This window comes from Prionailurus bengalensis, chromosome D3 (genome assembly GCF_016509475.1).
Source record: "Prionailurus bengalensis isolate Pbe53 chromosome D3, Fcat_Pben_1.1_paternal_pri, whole genome shotgun sequence".
NCBI lineage: Eukaryota > Metazoa > Chordata > Mammalia > Carnivora > Felidae > Prionailurus > Prionailurus bengalensis.
Genome location: NC_057356.1, coordinates 29132066 through 29149328, shown reverse-complemented (window position 1 = coordinate 29149328; position 17263 = coordinate 29132066). Strand labels below are relative to the sequence as shown.

The 17263-nt window shown below is 45.8% G+C and overlaps 1 long non-coding RNA gene across 1 annotated transcript; it reads left to right on the top strand.

Annotated features, from left to right (window-relative positions):
* The first annotated feature begins 105 nt into the window (after window positions 1–105).
* On the top strand, window positions 106–6745 carry LOC122470491. Its single transcript, XR_006293921.1, has 2 exons — window positions 106–213; window positions 6394–6745. It is a non-coding gene; the product is annotated as an uncharacterized LOC122470491 (long non-coding RNA).
* Window positions 6746–17263: the final 10518 nt, after the last annotated feature.

The window sequence follows — 17263 nt, the reverse complement described above, 5'->3', positions numbered from 1 at the left end:
CTGCCGTCGCTGCACTCCCACTTGGTGGCTCGAGTGCCCCGGCCTGGTGCCGCGTCGCCATGGAAACGGGCGCGCGCGGGCGAGGGGGGCGGGGCGTGCGGCGGGGCGCCGTCTGTGATGCCCGAGAGACCACGCTGCTGGTGGGGGTGGGGCCTGCGTCAAGTTTGCCTGAGCTCGTACACCCTGACTTTGAAAGGCATCCTCTGAATTAAGGTCAGATAATCGTCCGCCTTTCCATAGGTCTTACTGTCCAATTGTCTATGCTTGTTTATTTTAATAGTTCGCTTCTGGAATAGATGATATGGATTACATATTCAAAAATCCAAAGGTAGAGGACTTTCTGCTTTATGAAATGTGGACAGAATATATGAAACAGCCACCTGGAAACAACGGAGAAGAACAAAAAGCAAAGTGGACGAAGGCAGCTCTTGAAAGAAGAGCTGCTTGGGGCGCCTGGGTGGTTCAGTTGGTTAAGTACCCAACTCTTGAGTCTGGCTCAAGTCACAACTGTGAGATGGAGACCCGTGTCAAGCTCTGCGCTGAGAGCAAGGAGCCTGATTGGGTCTCTCTCTCTCCCTGTCTGTCTCTCTCTCTCTCCCTCTCTCCTCTCTCTCTGCTCCTCCTCCGCTTGCATGCTCTCTTTCTCTCAAAATAAATAAATAAAACTATTTTTAAAAAGAAGAGCTGCTTTTTCCCTGAGCTCTCTCTTCTGGTCAGCCAGACCTCAAACAGGAAGCCACAGTCCTATTGGTTGCAGAAGGCAGAGGATGGAATTTGGGAAGGACAGTGCAGCTGGAAACTGAGGGGGCAACACAGTGAAGTTTGGAGCCTCTGCAAGTGAGGAGTTGAAAGCAATAAACTTCAAATATGTGGCTGGCCTGAACTGCCCACAGAATTCCAGGGATTCCAGGGAAAGAGAAAGAGCTGGAAGGCCAAAAGCTGAGAAGAGATTCATTTGCTGCTAGCTCCAGGGGAGACAGAATTTGGAGTCTGACAGAGCAGCTTGGTAAACGCCTCAGTTTTTCTTTTAACCCCCAAAAGGATCACACCTTGGTAATAAAGACTGTGTTCTAGAAATAAGAGATTTGCCTTAGAACTAAGGGCAAAATCAGAAAATACCCACCCTCATAAAACTTAAAAGCCCAGCCTCCACAAGGTTTTGGTGACGTTCCAATAATTCACCCCCCTGGAGAACAAAACTCAACACTCTTCAGAGAATTATAACGGAACCCAGAATCTCTGTGTCCTGTCATCCATGATGTCTGCTATACAATAAAAAATACCAGACATGCCAAGAAACAGACAAATGTGACTGAGTCACGAGAAAAAAAAAAATCCAGATTCAGTCAATGGAAATAGATCTGCAAATAATACTAGATAAGAAAAGTTACAGAAAAAGTATTTTATAATGAATATGATTAAAACCTACAGAAAAAGATGGCCATAGTGAGTGGAATCATAGAAAAAAAATGATTGATAAAGCGTTAAAAATGAAAGGGAAAAAAAAGGAAATCCTGCAACTACAAATGTACCTGGATTTCTGGTTTCCTGGTCCAGCCTTGGCAATCATCGCTGCCATCCGCACAAAAGAGAAAGTCGCTGACAAGCTGAAAAATCAATGAACTCTTCTTAGATCCATCAGAGAACTGAGATCACAGGACAAACGGCTGCCCCCAAATTGGAGAGACAGAGAATCACAACCCACTGGAGCATCAATCTCTGTCTGAACCACTACCAGGCGAGGAAAAGCTAAACTGTAACGGATGAATTGCTGGTGTGGCCAGTGTAGACAAGGGTTAAAGAGTTCAGGGGGCAGAGGTCCAATCTTAAGGGGCCCGCACCTTTGTGAGTTTAACCTCCAGGAGCCCTACCAGATTCTCATGAGGAAGAAAGATGGAAAAAATCCCCTTGTGGTCCCAACAGGAAGAGGGTGAGGCAGCCATTTTGAAGTATTGCCCAGAGCTTTCTGTTCTTCAGGGATTTCCCTCAAAACAAACTAAGACAGCCCCAAATGCCAAACCGGCTGGGATTTTAATAGAGCCTAACAGACCTGGAGGAAAAGAAATACCTAACTCTAGCTGCGTCTAGCCTTCCCCTCTCTCCACACCTTTCTACCACATCAGTGGGGGCCTGTGTAAAAATGGGATACAAGCGAAAGAATTGCCCATCTCAGAACTAATTTAAGAAGTGTCTAGGGGCATCTGTGTGGCTAAGTTGGTTAAGCATCTGACTCTTGATCTCAGCTTAGGTCTTGATCTCAGGTTCATGAGTTCAAGCCCTACATTGGGTCCCATGCTGGGCATGAAGTCTACTTTAAAAAAAAAAACAATAATAAGTTTCTAGGAAAACCCAAAGACAACAAGGAAGACAAATTGAGGGCACCGGAGGAATATTTTGCCTCTGACACCTATGGCTGCAACAAGCAATAAACATGGACTAAACCCTGGCAAGATAAACAAAATCTCATGCTACAGGCCTGTTTACCTCAGTTGCTTCTTCACAGCACATCATATCCAAATTTCAACAAAAAATTACAAGGCATACTATGAGGTGCCTGGGTGGCTCAGCCAGTCAAGTGTCCAACTTCGGCTCAAGCCATGATCTCACAGTCCATGAGTTCAAGCCCCACACTGGGCTCTCTGCTGTCAGCACAGAGCCTCCTTTGGATCCTCTATCTCCCTCTCTCTCTCTCTCTCTCTGCCCCTCCCCAGCTGGCTCGCTCTCTCTCAAAATAAATAAACCTAAAAAAAAAAATTACAAGATATACTAAAAGACACACACACACACAAAAACCCCCACATAGTTTGAAGAGACAGAACAAGCATCAGAGCTAGACTTGGATCTGGAGAGATGTTGGAATTATTGAATTGAAATTTTTATTTTTTCACATCTTATTTTATTTTATTTTTTATTTTAAAGAGAGAAAGAGAGTGCAAGCAGGGGAGAGGGGCAGAAGGAGAAAGAGAGGATCTTAACCAGGCTCCATGCTTAGCGAGGAGCCTGACACAGGGCTTGATCCCGTGACCCTGGAATCATGACCTGAGCTGTAATCAACAGTCAGACTTCAACTGACTGAGCCACCCAGGCGCCCCATCAGATTGGGAATTTTAAACAACTATGATGACTATGCTAATGGCTCTAATGGAAAAAGTGGACAATATGAAAGAATTGATGGATAATGTAAGCAAAGAGATGTAAACTCTAAGAAGGTAAAGGAAATGTGTGAAATCAAGAACGCTGTAACACAAGTGAAGAATGCCTTTGATGGGCTTATCAGCCGACTGGGCGAGGCCAAGGAAAGAATCAATGAGCTTGAAGTTACGTCAAGAGAAACTTCCAAAACTGAAATATGAAGAGAAGGATGAATGAAAATGACAGAACAGAATATCCACAAATCCTGTGACTGTTTCAAAAGGTGTAACGTATGTAGAGTGAGAAGACCGGAAGGAGAAGAGAGAAAGGAACAAAAAATATTTACAGCAATAACGACTGATAATTTCAAAAATTAACGAAAGACAACAAATCACAGATCCAGGAAGCTCAGGGAACACCAGGCAGGAGAAACACACACAAAAAATCTCCTCCTGGGCATATCACATTCTCACTGGAGAAAATTAAAGACAAAGAGAAAATCTGGAAAGAAACCAGAGGAGGAAAAAAGAAAAAGGGCTTTCATAGTAAGAAGTAAAGATAGAATCACATCGCATTTCTCCTCAGAAACCACGCAAGCAAGAGAGTGAAGAAAGATATTCATGTTGAAAGAAAAAAGCCACAAACTTAGAGTACTGTATCTAGCTACATTTTCCTTCAAAAGTAAAGAAGAAATAATAAAGACCTTCTCAGACAAACAAAAATTGAGGAACTTCGTTGCCAGTAGCCCTGCTTTGTGAGAAATGTTAAAAGAAATTCTTCAGAAAGAAGAAAAATGACATAGGTCAGACACTAAGATCTACATTAAGAAAAGAGCATTAGAGAAGGAATAAATGACGGTAAAAAAAAATTGCTGTTTCATATTCTTAAAACTTAAAAAAAATTGTGGGGCTCGAACTCACAACCCCAAGATAAAGAGTCACATGCTCCACCGACTGAACCAGCCAGGCACCCCTTCTTTTTCATATTCTTGTTTTTAAGTTTATTTATCTATTTTGAGAGAGAGGGAGAGAAAAGTGCAGGAGGGGCAGAGAGAGGGGGGGAGAGAGAGAATCCCAAGCAGGTTCTGCACTGTCAGCGCAGAGCCCCATGTGGGGCTCAAACTCACAAACCGTGAGATCATGACCTGAGCCAAAATCCAGAGTTGGATGTTTAACCGACTAAGCCACCCAGGCGCCCCGTCATATTCTTAATTAATCTTACAGATAACAGTTTGTTTAAAATAACCATAGCAAAAAATAATCATCATCATAGCAACAATGCATTTGGTAATTATAGCTTATCAATAAGTGAATGACAGCAATGTTATCAGAGATGGGAGGGAGAAATCAGAAATATTCTAAGGTCCTGCACTCCCGTGAGGTGCTATGGTGTTATTCTAAAGAGAACTTGGATTCACTGTAAGTGTATACTCAAGGGCAAACACTTAAAATAATTTTAAATCAAAAGTATAATTGATATGCTAAGAGAAGAGAGAAATGGGATAATATAAAAGGTTCAGTTAAAGGGGTGCCTGGCTGGCTCAGTCAGAAGAGCATGCAACTCCTAATCTTGTTGGGATTGGGAGCTCAAGCCCCACGTAGAGATTACTTAAAAATAAACAAACTTAAAAAAAAAAAAAAAGTCTGAGTTAAAGCCAGACAAGGTGGGAAAAGAGTGGAAGACAAAAAGAGAAACAAAGAGCAATGAATAGAAAACAGTAACAGGGGCGCCTGGGTGGCTCAGTCAGTGGAACATCCGACTTCGGCTCAGGTCACGGTCTTGCAGTTCGTGAGTTCGAGCCCCGCGTCGGGCTCTGTGCTGACAGCTCAGAGCCTGGAGCCTGCTTCAGATTCTGTGTCTCCCTCTCTCTCTGCCCCTCCCCTGCTCATGCTCTCAAAAATGAATAAATGTAAAAAAAAAAAAAAATGGTGTCAGGAACCTGAGAAAAATCACTTCTTACTGAAGCAACATCACAGTTGACTGTTTAACATTACAGTCTTTTGACAATTAAGGCAAAAGGAAAAGTCATTGTGGAATAGAGTTTTTATTCTCTCGCAAAGGAAATATGTACATTCTTCAGAAACAAATTTCTTTGGGACCCATATGGAGGGATTGAGCATTTTGGTGGCTTGGATAGGAAACATTGAGTAGAATGGATGATGTTTTCTAGAATACTTTCCCATAGTGCCTGGGTGGCTCAGTCGGTTAAGTGTCTGACGACTGTTGATCTCAGTTCAGGTCATGATCTTGCAGTTAGTGAGTTTGAGCCCCACATGGGGCTCTGTGCTGATGGAGTGGAGCCTACTTGGGATTCTGTCTCTCCTTCTCTCTGCCCCTCCCCGACTGGTGCTTGCGTGCTCTCTCTCTCAAAATAAACATTAAAAAATGTAAAAATAATAGGAAAAGAATACTTTCCTTAAGAGACAGGCAAGTCAGATGGATATTCATTTTATCATTTTTCCTTTTTTTTTTTTTTAATTTTTTTTTTCAACGTTTATTTATTTTTGGGACAGAGAGAGACAGAGCATGAACGGGGGAGGGGCAGAGAGAGGGAGACACAGAATCGGAAACAGGCTCCAGGCTCTGAGCCATCAGCCCAGAGCCTGACGCGGGGCTCGAACTCACGGACCGCGAGATCGTGACCTGGCTGAAGTCGGACGCTTAACCGACTGCGCCACCCAGGCGCCCCTCATTTTTCCTTTTAAATGTATATATTCCTTTAATAAAATTAAAAGATAATGAAGATCTTTTAAAATCTACTGTTACAGGAAGATTTCAGTCTCTTCACTGCCACTATTCACAACGCCCCAGACATGAATACTACATATCTGGGGCTCTTTTTTCCAGTAGTTACCTCCATAGCTTTCGGTGATGTGCTTTTGCTACGATTTTTTAATTTATTTTGAGAGAGAGAGAGAGAGAGAGAGAGAGAGAGAGAGAGAATCCTAAGCAGGCTCTATGCTGTCAGCACAGAGCCCAATGTGGGGCTCGATCTCATGAACTGTGAGATCATGACCTGAGCTGAAATCAAGAGTCAGCCACTTAACCGACTGAGCCACCCGGGCACCTTTACTATTTCTTGATTTACCAAAATGAGCCACACCCACCGGCTTCCTTTCCTGTTCTAATGAGTGAGGGTTTAACTCACTTCTATCACCAATCCCACATTCTAATACAGTCCCATTATTATTCTCAGCTCCTCTCTTATTTATTAAAGATGTAATCCTACATCTTTAGTTTTGGTTTTACCTCATTTTACAGCAAACGAAGTGTGGCCGTGGGCTCGCGAAAGCATGATATTGTCAGTGCCTCTGTCTGGAACTCACCGGTCCTGCTGTATTTCCCATCACCCTGAAGGATGGCGGAATGGCCTTTTGAAGATTTGCTTCTGGTGTCAGCTGGGTGAAATCACTTGGTGGAGCTAGCGTAATGTCCCTAATGTCCCGGGAGATGCGGGACGTGCTTTGAAGCAGCCACTAACGTGTAGTGAAGTTTCTTTCCCCGAGGCAAAGATATCCAAAGACTTCAGGAATCAAGGGGTAGAAGTGGGAGGAGCTTGTTTCACTGTTACTATTCTAATGACCTACCAGTAAAGTTTCAACTTCCCACCCCCACAGCTTCGGGTTCTGCTGGCTTAGAGGTCTTGCTTGGTTGCCACAGGTGGCAAGGGACATGCTGGTTCCACTGAACAGGAAGCTGAGACTGCCACCTGGTGACTTTGTCAGGCAAAAAGGGGGTTGCTGTACCGGTTGGGTGGCTGGGCTTGATTACCAAGCGTAAATCGGTTTGCTACTCCAGAATGGGGGCAAGGAGGAACACCTGGAACCCAGGAGATTCTCTTGGTAATCTTACGTAGGGCTCCCACATGCTGTGGTAAAAATGACGGAAAACTATAGCAACCTAAAACAGGCAGGACTAAGGGGCGACTGGGTGGCTCAGTCGGTTAAGCGTCCGATTCTTGGTTTTGGCTCAGGTCATGATCTTTCGGTTCAGGGGTTCTAGTCCCTCATTGGGCTCTGCGCTGGGAGCCTGCACACTCTCTCTCGCGCGCGCGCAAAATAAATAAGCACTGCTGGGAATTTACCCAAGGGATACAGGAGTGCTGATGCATAGGGGCACTCGTACCCCAGTGTTTATAGCCGCACTTTCAACAATACCCAAATTACGGAAAGAGCCCAGAAGTCCATCAACTGATGAATGGATAAAGAAGATGTGGTTTATGTATACAATGGAATATTACTTGGCAATGAGAAAGAATGAAATCTGGCCATTTGTAGCAACATGGATGGAACTGGAGAGTGTTACGCTAACTGAAATAAGTCATACAGAGAAACACAGATACTGTATGTTTTCACTCATATGTGGATCCTGAGAAACTTAACAGAAGACAGTGGGGAGGGGAAGGGGAAAAAAAAGGTTGCAGAGAGGGAAGGAGCCAAACCATAAGAGACTTAAAAACTGAGAACAGCGGCGCCTGGGTGGCTCAGTCAGTTAAGTGTCAGACTTGGGCTCAGGTCATGATCTCGTGGTTTGTGAGTTCGAGCCCCACGTCGGGCTCTGTGCTGACAGCTTGGAGCCTGAAGCCTGCTTGGGATTCTGTGTCTCTGTCTCTCTCTGCCCGTCCCCCACTTGTGCATTGTCTCTCTATCAAAAATAAATACAATGTAAAAAAAATTTTAAAACAGCAACAACAAACTGAGGGTTGATGGGGGTGGAGGAGAGGGGAAAGTGGGTGATGGGCATTGAGGAGGGCACCTGTTGGGATGAGCACTGGGTGTTGTATGGAAACCAATTTGACAATAAATTATATATTTTAAAAAAGTATATTTCAGAAAACACTGAATTTATAAAAAACAAACAAATAAATAATAAAACAGGCAGAACCATTTAAATCACAAAAACTTCTAGAATAAAGGGGCACCTGGGTGGTTCAGTGGGTTGAGCATCTAACTTCAGTTCAGGTCATGTTCTCGTGGTTCGTGAGTTCGAGCCCCACATCGGGCTCTCGGGCTCTCGGGCTCTCTGCTGTCAGCGCAGAGTCACTTTGGATCCTCTGTCCTCCTCTCGGTGCCCCTCCCCCGCTGAGCGCATGTGCGCTTTCTCCCGTGCTCTCTCTCCCAAAAATAAATAAACATTAAAAAAATTTGTTTTCAAGGATAAAGATCTAGGTCACCCCACCAGATTACCCCCCCCCCCAATATGACTGGCTGAGGTGCTTGCTGGGGACAAAGAGAAAGGGTGGTGGAAGAACACTCATCTTGTCATGTGACCAATCACAGCCGCGAGCACAGTTGTGGCCAAAGATGTCCTGTGTCTTACTTTGATATGGACTTTTGTACTTCATACTTGTCTTTTTCTCCTCTCTCATTCTCATGCTACCAGGAAGTATTAATGTATAAATCATGGCTATTTCTGTAACTCAATATTAGGCTACAGGATAGCAGAATCCGAATCAGGAAACAAAGGCACATTTATTCAGAGATGGGTAAGGGGGAACTTTGGGTTTCTTCTTTCGGTTCGGCTGTCGGAAGGATAGCTGAATCATACAATGTGAAAGCATGGTGCTCCGAATACCTTTACTTGGAAGTTAAATGTTGAAAAGGAGGTGTTTGGATGCAAAGCTGAGCTGACCCAGGGGTAGATTGTGCTGGGCTGGTTGTGGTTAACCCGGCGCCACCACCATTCATTTTTAAGGCTGAGAACTCTATTTTCCAGAATCCCCTTTCCCTTAGGGTTTTGGGATAGAGCCAGCCAGAGAGAGAAAGTTGTAGGAGGTTTGGAAGATGGAGGTGAATCAGTCACAGTCAAGTATGTGGGTAAACAAGAGATCCACACTGGCTTCCTGGAGCACGACCCCCTTCATCACTGAATTCTGAGATGGTGTGTACAAGCTTCTTGGAGAATCTTGAGACCCACCCACCTTGGTGCTTCAGGCTGAGGTCTTTAGCATGAGCTTCTTTGCTCTTGCAGATAGCTTCCATTACCTCTGTTCTTTTGACTCTTCCCACACTCACGGAAGTCCCTGATTCTTTTTTTTTTTTTTTTTTTTAAGTTTACTTATTGAGAGAGAGAGGGAGGGAGGGAGGGAGAGAATCCCAAGCAGGCTCCGCGCTGACACTGCAATGCAGGGCTTGATCCCATGAACCACGAGATCATGACCTGAGCTGAAATTAAGAGTCGGATGCTCAGCCAACCGAGTCACCCAGGTGCCCCTGATTGTAACACTTCTTTACACAACTTTTTTAGTTTTTAAGTAATCTCCACACCTAATATGGGGCTCAAATCCATGACCCCAAGATCAAGAGTCAAACACTCTTTCAGCTGAGCCACCCAGGGACCCCTACAAGGTAATTTTAGAACCTTTTTGTTCTTTTAAAAGAAACCCTGTACCCATTAATGGTCACTCCTCATTGCCTCTCTTGGCCCCAGTCCTAAGCAACCAGGAATCTACTTTCTGTCTCCATAGGTCTGCCTGTTCTGGACATTTCGTAGCAATAGAATTCACAATATGTGATCTTTTGCAAATGGCTTCTTTCACTTAATATAATGTTCTCAAGATTTACTCCTGGGCACCTGGCTGGCTCAGTCGGTAGAACATGTGACTCTTGATCTCGAGTTTGTGAGTTCAAGCCCCATTCTGGGCATAGAGTTTCCTAAATAAACAAGCAACCCAGCAAATAAATAGCTTTTAAAAAGATTTACTCATATTGTAAATATGAGTAATTGTAATTTACTCATATTGTAAATACTTCGTTCCTTTTTATGGCCAAATAGTATTCCATTGCATGGGCATACAGCATTTGGTTTATCCCTTCATCACGTGGTGGACATTTGGGTTATTTCTACTTTGGGGCTATTGTCAATAATGCTGCCATGAACATTTGTGTATCTGTTTTTGTGTGGGCCTATGTTTTCAAAATTAAAAAATATTTTGTACTGAAAAACGACACTTTCCAAATGAAAAGACAATCTACAGAATGGGAGAAAATATTTCCAAGTCACATATTTGATAAAGTGCTTACATCTAGAATATGCAAAGAGTTCTTACAATTCAATAATAAAAAATTTAATAATCCAAATTAAAAATGGGTGAAAGCCAGGGCACCTTGGTGGCTCAGTCGGTTAAGCATCCGACTTTGGCTCAGGTCATGATCTCGCAGCTTGTGAGTTCAAGCCCTGCATCAGGCTGTCTGCTATCAACACAGAGACTTCTTGGAATTCTCTGTCCCCCTCTCTCTGCCCCTCCTCCTCTCATGCTCTCTCTCTCTCAAAAATAAACATTTTTAAAAAATAAAAATGGATGAATGGATAAAGAAGTTGTGGTCTATATGCACGATGGAATACTGCTTGGCAATGAGAAAGAATGAAATATGGCCATTTGCAGCAACGTGGATGGAACTGGAGAGTGTGATGCTAAGTGAAATAAGTCAGGCAGAGAAAGACAGATACCATATGTTTTCACTCTTATGCGGATCCTGAGAAACTTAACAGAAGACGGGGGGGGGTGGCAGGGGGAAGCAGAAGTTACAGAGAGAGAAGGAGGCAGACCTAATAGACTCTTAAATACTGCGAAGAAACTGAGGGTTGATGGGGGCTGGGAGGGAGGGGAAAGGGGGTGATGGGCATTGAGGAGGGCACCTGTTGGGATGAGCACTGGGTGTTGTATGGAAACCAGTCTGACAATAAATTTCATATTCAAAAAATAATAAAAAAAATAAAAATAAAAATGGGTGAAGGATTTCAACAGACATTTCTCCAAAGAAGATACACAAATGACCAATAAGCACAAGGAAAGATACTCAGCACCTGTTAGTAATCAGGGAAATGCAAACCAAAACCACAATAAGACACCGTTTCACAGTCACCAGGATAGCTGTCGCCAAAAAGACAAACACTAATAAGAGTTCGTGATACGAGACAGAGCTGGAACCCTCACACGTCGCTGGTGAGAATGTAAAATGTTGCAACAGTGTTTGGCAATTCCTCAAAAAGTAAAGAGAAGGCTCAGCAATTCTGCTCCTAGGTACATAACCCAAGAGAATTGAAAATATAGGTTCCAGGGGAGCCTGGGAGGCTCAGTTAAGGGTCCAGCTCTTGATTTTGGCTCAGGTCATGATCTCACAGTTCGTGGGTTCGAGTCCCACATCGGGCTCTGTGCTGACAGTGCAGAGCCTGCTTGGGATTCTCTCTCTCCTTCTCTCTCTGTCCCTCCCCCTGACTCTCTCTCTCTCTCTCACACAAAATAAACATTAAAAGAAGAAATAAATGGGGCACCTAGGTGGCCCAGTCAATTACGCGTTTTACTTTGACTCAGGTCATGTGGTTCGTGGGTTCAAGCCCCACATCGGGCTCTCTGCTGTCAGCATGGAGACCGCTTCGGATCCTCTGTCCCCTTCTCTCTGCCTGCCCCCCCACCCCCCCCTTCTCTCTCTCTCTCTCAACAATAAATAAAAAACATAGTTCCATACAAAACGGATACATAAATGTTCATGGCAGCATTATTCACAATAAATAGCCCCAAAGGAGAAATAACCCAAGTGTCCACCAAGTGGTGAATGGATAAATAAAATGTAGTATATCCACACAATGGAATATTATTTGGCCATAAAAAGGAACGAAGCACTCATATACACCACGATATGAGTAAATCCACTCTCCCTATTTTTTCTTTTGGCATTTGTACTTTGGGTGTCATACCTAAAACACTATTAACTAATGCAAAGTTATAAAGATTATTCCTCTGTTTTCTCCTAACAGGTTTTTTTTTTTTTTTTGAGAGAGAGGGTACAAGTGAGTGAGGGACAAAGAGAGAGGGAGAGAGAGAATCCCACGAGGAACAGAGAAAGAGAGAGAGAAGCAGGGCTCACCCAAAGCGGGGCTCAAACTGACGACCTAAGAGATCATGACCTGAGCCACAGTCCGATCGATGTTTAACTGACTGAGCCACCCGGGCGCCGCTCTCCTCTTTTATAATTTCAGCTCCTCTATCTGGGTCTTTGATCCTCTCTCCGGGTCTAAGTTTTTGGACAGGACCCTTCCAGTGCAGTGATTGTGTTTTTCCCCCAGTGATTTTTGTTCAACCTTAGGCTGAAAAGCCCCTTCCCTGACCTCAATCCTTTCTACTCATGTACAAATTAACTTATCCAAGGCATTCATATTGTGATTCCTGAGGTGTTAGGGGCTGGATGTGTATATAATAGGTACAGTATTTGTCAAACAATCGTATTTATTGGGCAGCTGCTGTGTGCTTGCATGATGCCGGAGCTAGAAAGGTGAGTAAAATATGATAGTTGTCCTCAAGGAGCAAACACACAAGCTGGAGATTCATTCAGAAGTATTTATTTATTCAGTACTTTGTTTTATTTTAAGTAGGCTCCATGTCCAATGCGGGACTTGAACTCAGGACCCTGAGATTAAGAATCACATGCTCAGGGCGCCTGGGTGGCTCAGTCGGTTAAGGACCTGACTTCGGCTCAGGTCGTGATCTCGTGGTCCGTGAGTTCAAGCCCCACATCGGGCTCCGTGCTGACAGCTCAGAGCCTGGAGCCTGCTTTGGATTCTGTGTCTCCCTCTCTCTCTGCCCCTCCCCCGCTTACACTCTGTCTGTCTCTCTCTCTCAAAAATAAACAAACATAAAAAAAAAAAAAGTCATGTGCTCTACCGACTGAGCCAGCCAGGAGCCTCTGTTCAGCACCTTGAAGTGCCCAGCACCAAGCAAATAAGACATCCCTCTTTACTTTTATTTGCTGAATGGTGGCAATGAGTGCACAGGAGGGCACGAAATCCAGTCCAGGAGGAGGGGAAGTGGAGGAGGCAAGGTCTCTTAGAGGAAGTGATGACTGGCGGTCTTCCAGGATGGGTGGCAGTCGGCTGCTGAGGAAGGAAGGAGGCCAAGCCGACCTTCAGAGACGTGGCCTGAGGAGCAGAATGTACACTTCCTCAGTGGGCACCAGGCTGTGCGCGGGGAAAACAGCGCTCCTTCCACCCAGAGAGGGAGGGCGGAGGAAGCAAGTTCCGGGCCGTCTGAAGCCATCCCAGGCAGAAGGCTCGCTTCACCCACTTTACTGCATTGCCTAGAACATAGACCCTTAAATAATAAGACGTCAGATGCACAAACTCAGAGCCTCCCGGATGGTGTTCTGTACAACAGAAGATGCAGACGTTCATTGTGGGAAGTCCACCGTTCTGCAGATGGTTTGGGGAGCTTTTCACCTGAGCATCACAAGAAATACATTGAGTGCATGCCGGGAGATGCCATGTCTGCTGCACTCAGGCGGTGGAGGTGCTGCGTGGCAGGTCCTATAGGTCCAATTCTCCCTGAAGCGGCTGCTCTCCAGAAGCTGAACACAGCTAAAGGCAGGCTAAGGGAGGTGGCTGCAGATGTATAATGGTGCGAAGACCCAAAAGGGACGGTGAAAGCAGTTGAACGGCTGACAACTTCACCTTCCCCTACCGCCTGGTGCAGTAAGCGCTTGGCGCCCCCAAGGGCCCACCTTACTCTATGGCTGGAAGGCATTTGCTCCCTTCTCTGGCTTCTTTGCATTTTTCTGACCTCTTGGGGCAGCAGTGACCCACATGGATGTTAAAGTCAGTGGCTGTTCTCACAGCTGGAATATTGGTTGAGAGGGAGTAGGACTTTTTTTTTTTTTTTATGAAATTTATTGACAAATTGGTTTCCATACAACACCCAGTGCTCATCCCAAAAGGTGCCCTCCTCAATACCCATCACCCACCCTCTCCTCCCTCCCACCCCCCATCAACCCTCAGTTTGTTCTCAGTTTTTAACAGTCTCTTATGCTTTGGCTCTCTCCCATTCTAACCTCTTTTTTTTTTTTTTTCCTTCCCCTCCCCCATGGGTTCCTGTTAAGTTTCTCAGGATCCACATAAGAGTGAAACCATATGGTATCTGTCTTTCTCTGTATGGCTTATTTCACTTAACATCACACTCTCCAGTTCCATCCACGTTGCTACAAAAGGCCATATTTCATTTTTTCTCATTGCCACATAATATTCCATTGTGTATATAAACCACAATTTCTTTATCCATTCATCAGTGGATGGACATTTAGGCTCTTTCCATAATTTGGCTATTGTTGAGAGTGCTGCTATGAACATTGGGGTACAAGTGGCCCTATGCATCAGTACTCCTGTATCCCTTGGATAAATTCCTAGCAGTGCTATTGCTGGGTCATAGGGTAGGTCTATTTTTAATTTTCTGAGGAACCTCCACACTGCTTTCCAGAGCGGCTGCACCAATTTGCATTCCCACCAACAGTGCAAGAGGGTTCCCGTTTCTCCACATCCTCTCCAGCATCTATAGTCTCCTGATTTGTTCATTTTGGCCACTCTGACTGGCGTGAGGTGATACCTGAGTGTGGTTTTGATTTGTATTTCCCTGATAAGGAGCGACGCTGAACATCTTTTCATGTGCCTGTTGGCCATCCGGATGTCTTCTTTAGAGAAGTGTCTATTCATGTTTTCTGCCCATTTCTTCACTGGGTTATTTGTTTTTCGGGTGTGGAGTTTGGTGAGCTCTTTATAGATTTTGGATACTAGCCCTTTGTCCGATATGTCATTTGCGAATATCTTTTCCCATTCCGTTGGTTGCCTTTTAGTTTTGTTGGTTGTTTCCTTTGCTGTGCAGAAGCTTTTGATCTTCATAAGGTCCCAGTAATTCACTTTTGCTTTTAATTCCCTTGCCTTTGGGGATGTGTCGAGTAAGAGATTGCTACGGCTGAGGTCAGAGAGGTCTTTTCCTGCTTTCTCCTCTAAGGTTTTGATGGTTTCCTGTCTCACATTTAGGTCCTTTATCCATTTTGAGTTTATTTTTGTGAATGGTGTGAGAAAGTGGTCTAGTTTCAACCTTCTGCATGTTGCTGTCCAGTTCTCCCAGCACCATTTGTTAAAGAGGCTGTCTTTTTTCCATTGGATGTTCTTTCCTGCTTTATCAAAGATGAGTTGGCCATACGTTTGTGGGTCTAGTTCTGGGGTTTCTATTCTATTCCATTGGTCTATGTGTCTGTTTTTGTGCCAGGGAGTAGGACTTTTTGATGGGGAGAGGAGAGGTTGGGAAACAATTTGATCTATTTCGGTCATTAGATGTTTGAGAAACTTATGCCAGGAATTCTGGTTTGCAGAGTCCAAAAAAAAAAAAAAAAAAAAAAAGCTAGCGAGGTTTTTAAAGTGAAAGCTACCCGAGTCACGTATCATCTGAAGGCTGCTCATGCAGAAGGTCTGATCTACTCTTCGACATCAGAGGGGAAGTACAGGTTCCTCCCAATTCCAGAGCCTCTGTCCTACGTCACCTATACCGAGCAATCAGAGCCCGAGTGAGCCACCTGGGGTCAGCGGTGGGGCCGGGTGAAGCCTCGGTATCTGATGGATTTGGTCTTGAAAGGCAGTGGGGCCAGCATGGGCTCCTGGGAACAATGTCACCTGAGGGGTTGGCAAGTCTGAGGCGCGGGAGGCAGAGCAGAGCCTCCAGAGATCGTGCACCTGTGCTTCCTGTGCTGAATGCCACCAGAAGGGGTCGTGAGCTCTGAGGTGTCTGGATTTGGCCCTTTGGCAGCATTTGGGGTGGTGGTGGCTGGTGGTGGAGGCGTGAGGAATTGGAGGGCCAGGCCAGTTAGGATGGGAAGCTCCAGGAGGCGGGAATGAATGGGCGGCAGGAAGCCGGTCTGAGCCCGAGCCAGGCCCTGCAGCCTCTGCCCTTGGATGTCACCTACCCTTTCAGTGTGCTGTGGACAGAACTGCTGAGGGCACTGCCCACCCGCGGTCCCCATTCCCCCAACTGTGACTCCAGGGCTCCTCCGCCTGTACCTCTACCTCTGCTCTCGTCCCACGGCCCTTTCTCAACGCTGCAGCTCAGAGCTCTTTGCAAAGTAGCTCGGGGTCACAGGGAGGGTAAGGTCCCCGTTGCCCTCACCTGGAGCAGCAGCCACGCCGGACCCCCTCTGCTCCTGCTCCTGAGACGGGAGCCACCCAACGCTGTGGGCTGTCTGACCACGTGCCGCTGCTCCCCCAGACCCCGACCATTGGAACCATTCCCTTCCTTGACCTCACTGTTCTTCGTTATGACTTCTGGACTCTGCATCTACTAAGTCCCAGGGAAACGGAGGGTCCTGTCTGTTCTCTCTGGGGAACACAGCGCCCACCCAGCACAGTGCGGGGTATACACAGAAGGTGGCTGTTTTACAGCTCCTGGGTGAACGGGTGGAGTGTCTTGTTTTCGCATTTTAGGGTGTTAGAGAATGTTTTCAGGTGAAAAAGGGGCACAAGAGAAATGTGGATGAGGGAAGCCATGGGAAAGTGAAGGGTCACGGGGACACCCATCCTTGTGGGCAGGGTGGACACCGTCAGGGGGAGCTATGAGGGAGGTGTGCCGGGGAAACGGCGCCACTGAGATCTGACCCCACACCATCATCTCCGTGTGTTCGTATCGCTTTTCTTGACTGAATGAGTCTGGGAACAAAAGTCACTCACTCATCTGTTCACGTCCAACTTGTAGAAATACTATCTTACTTCCATCGAATTTGACAAAAGTAACAATCCTGCCCAGGGACAGGAGGACATTAACACTCACGCCTGGGGCCGGACACTCATGTGGGGCCGGAAGGTGCACGGTTCGGTTCCCAGCTGCACACACAACCCTCGGAGCTTCCTGGAGTCACAGGAAATTTGACTCACATCCTGGGGTTGCCAGCTTTTTGTATTAAGGCCACCCCTGACGCCCTGAGTAGAAGGCAAAATTCTCCCAGCATAGGGGCCCCTGCGTGGCTCAGTTAAGTGACCCACTCTTGATTTTGGCTCAGGTCATGATCTCGTGGTTCGTGGGTTCGAGCCCCACGTGGGGCTCTGTGCCGACAGCGTTGAGCCTGTTTGGGATTCTACTAAGTAAAAACTTAAAAAAAATTCTCCCAGCTTAGATACAGTTCAGGGCCCATGCTGGCTGAGGCCAACTCTGGGCCTGGTTCCCAGAGCTCTCGGAGGCCTGCCCTCTCCCATCGTGGCCACTTAGGGGTTTATGGCTGCCTTGGTCTGTTGCTGCTGTAAACAAACCCACCGTCCCCCTGGGAAGGACAATGGTGCCCTCAGTGGTCTCTGCCAACCCCAGCTGTTTGGGAGACCTGTG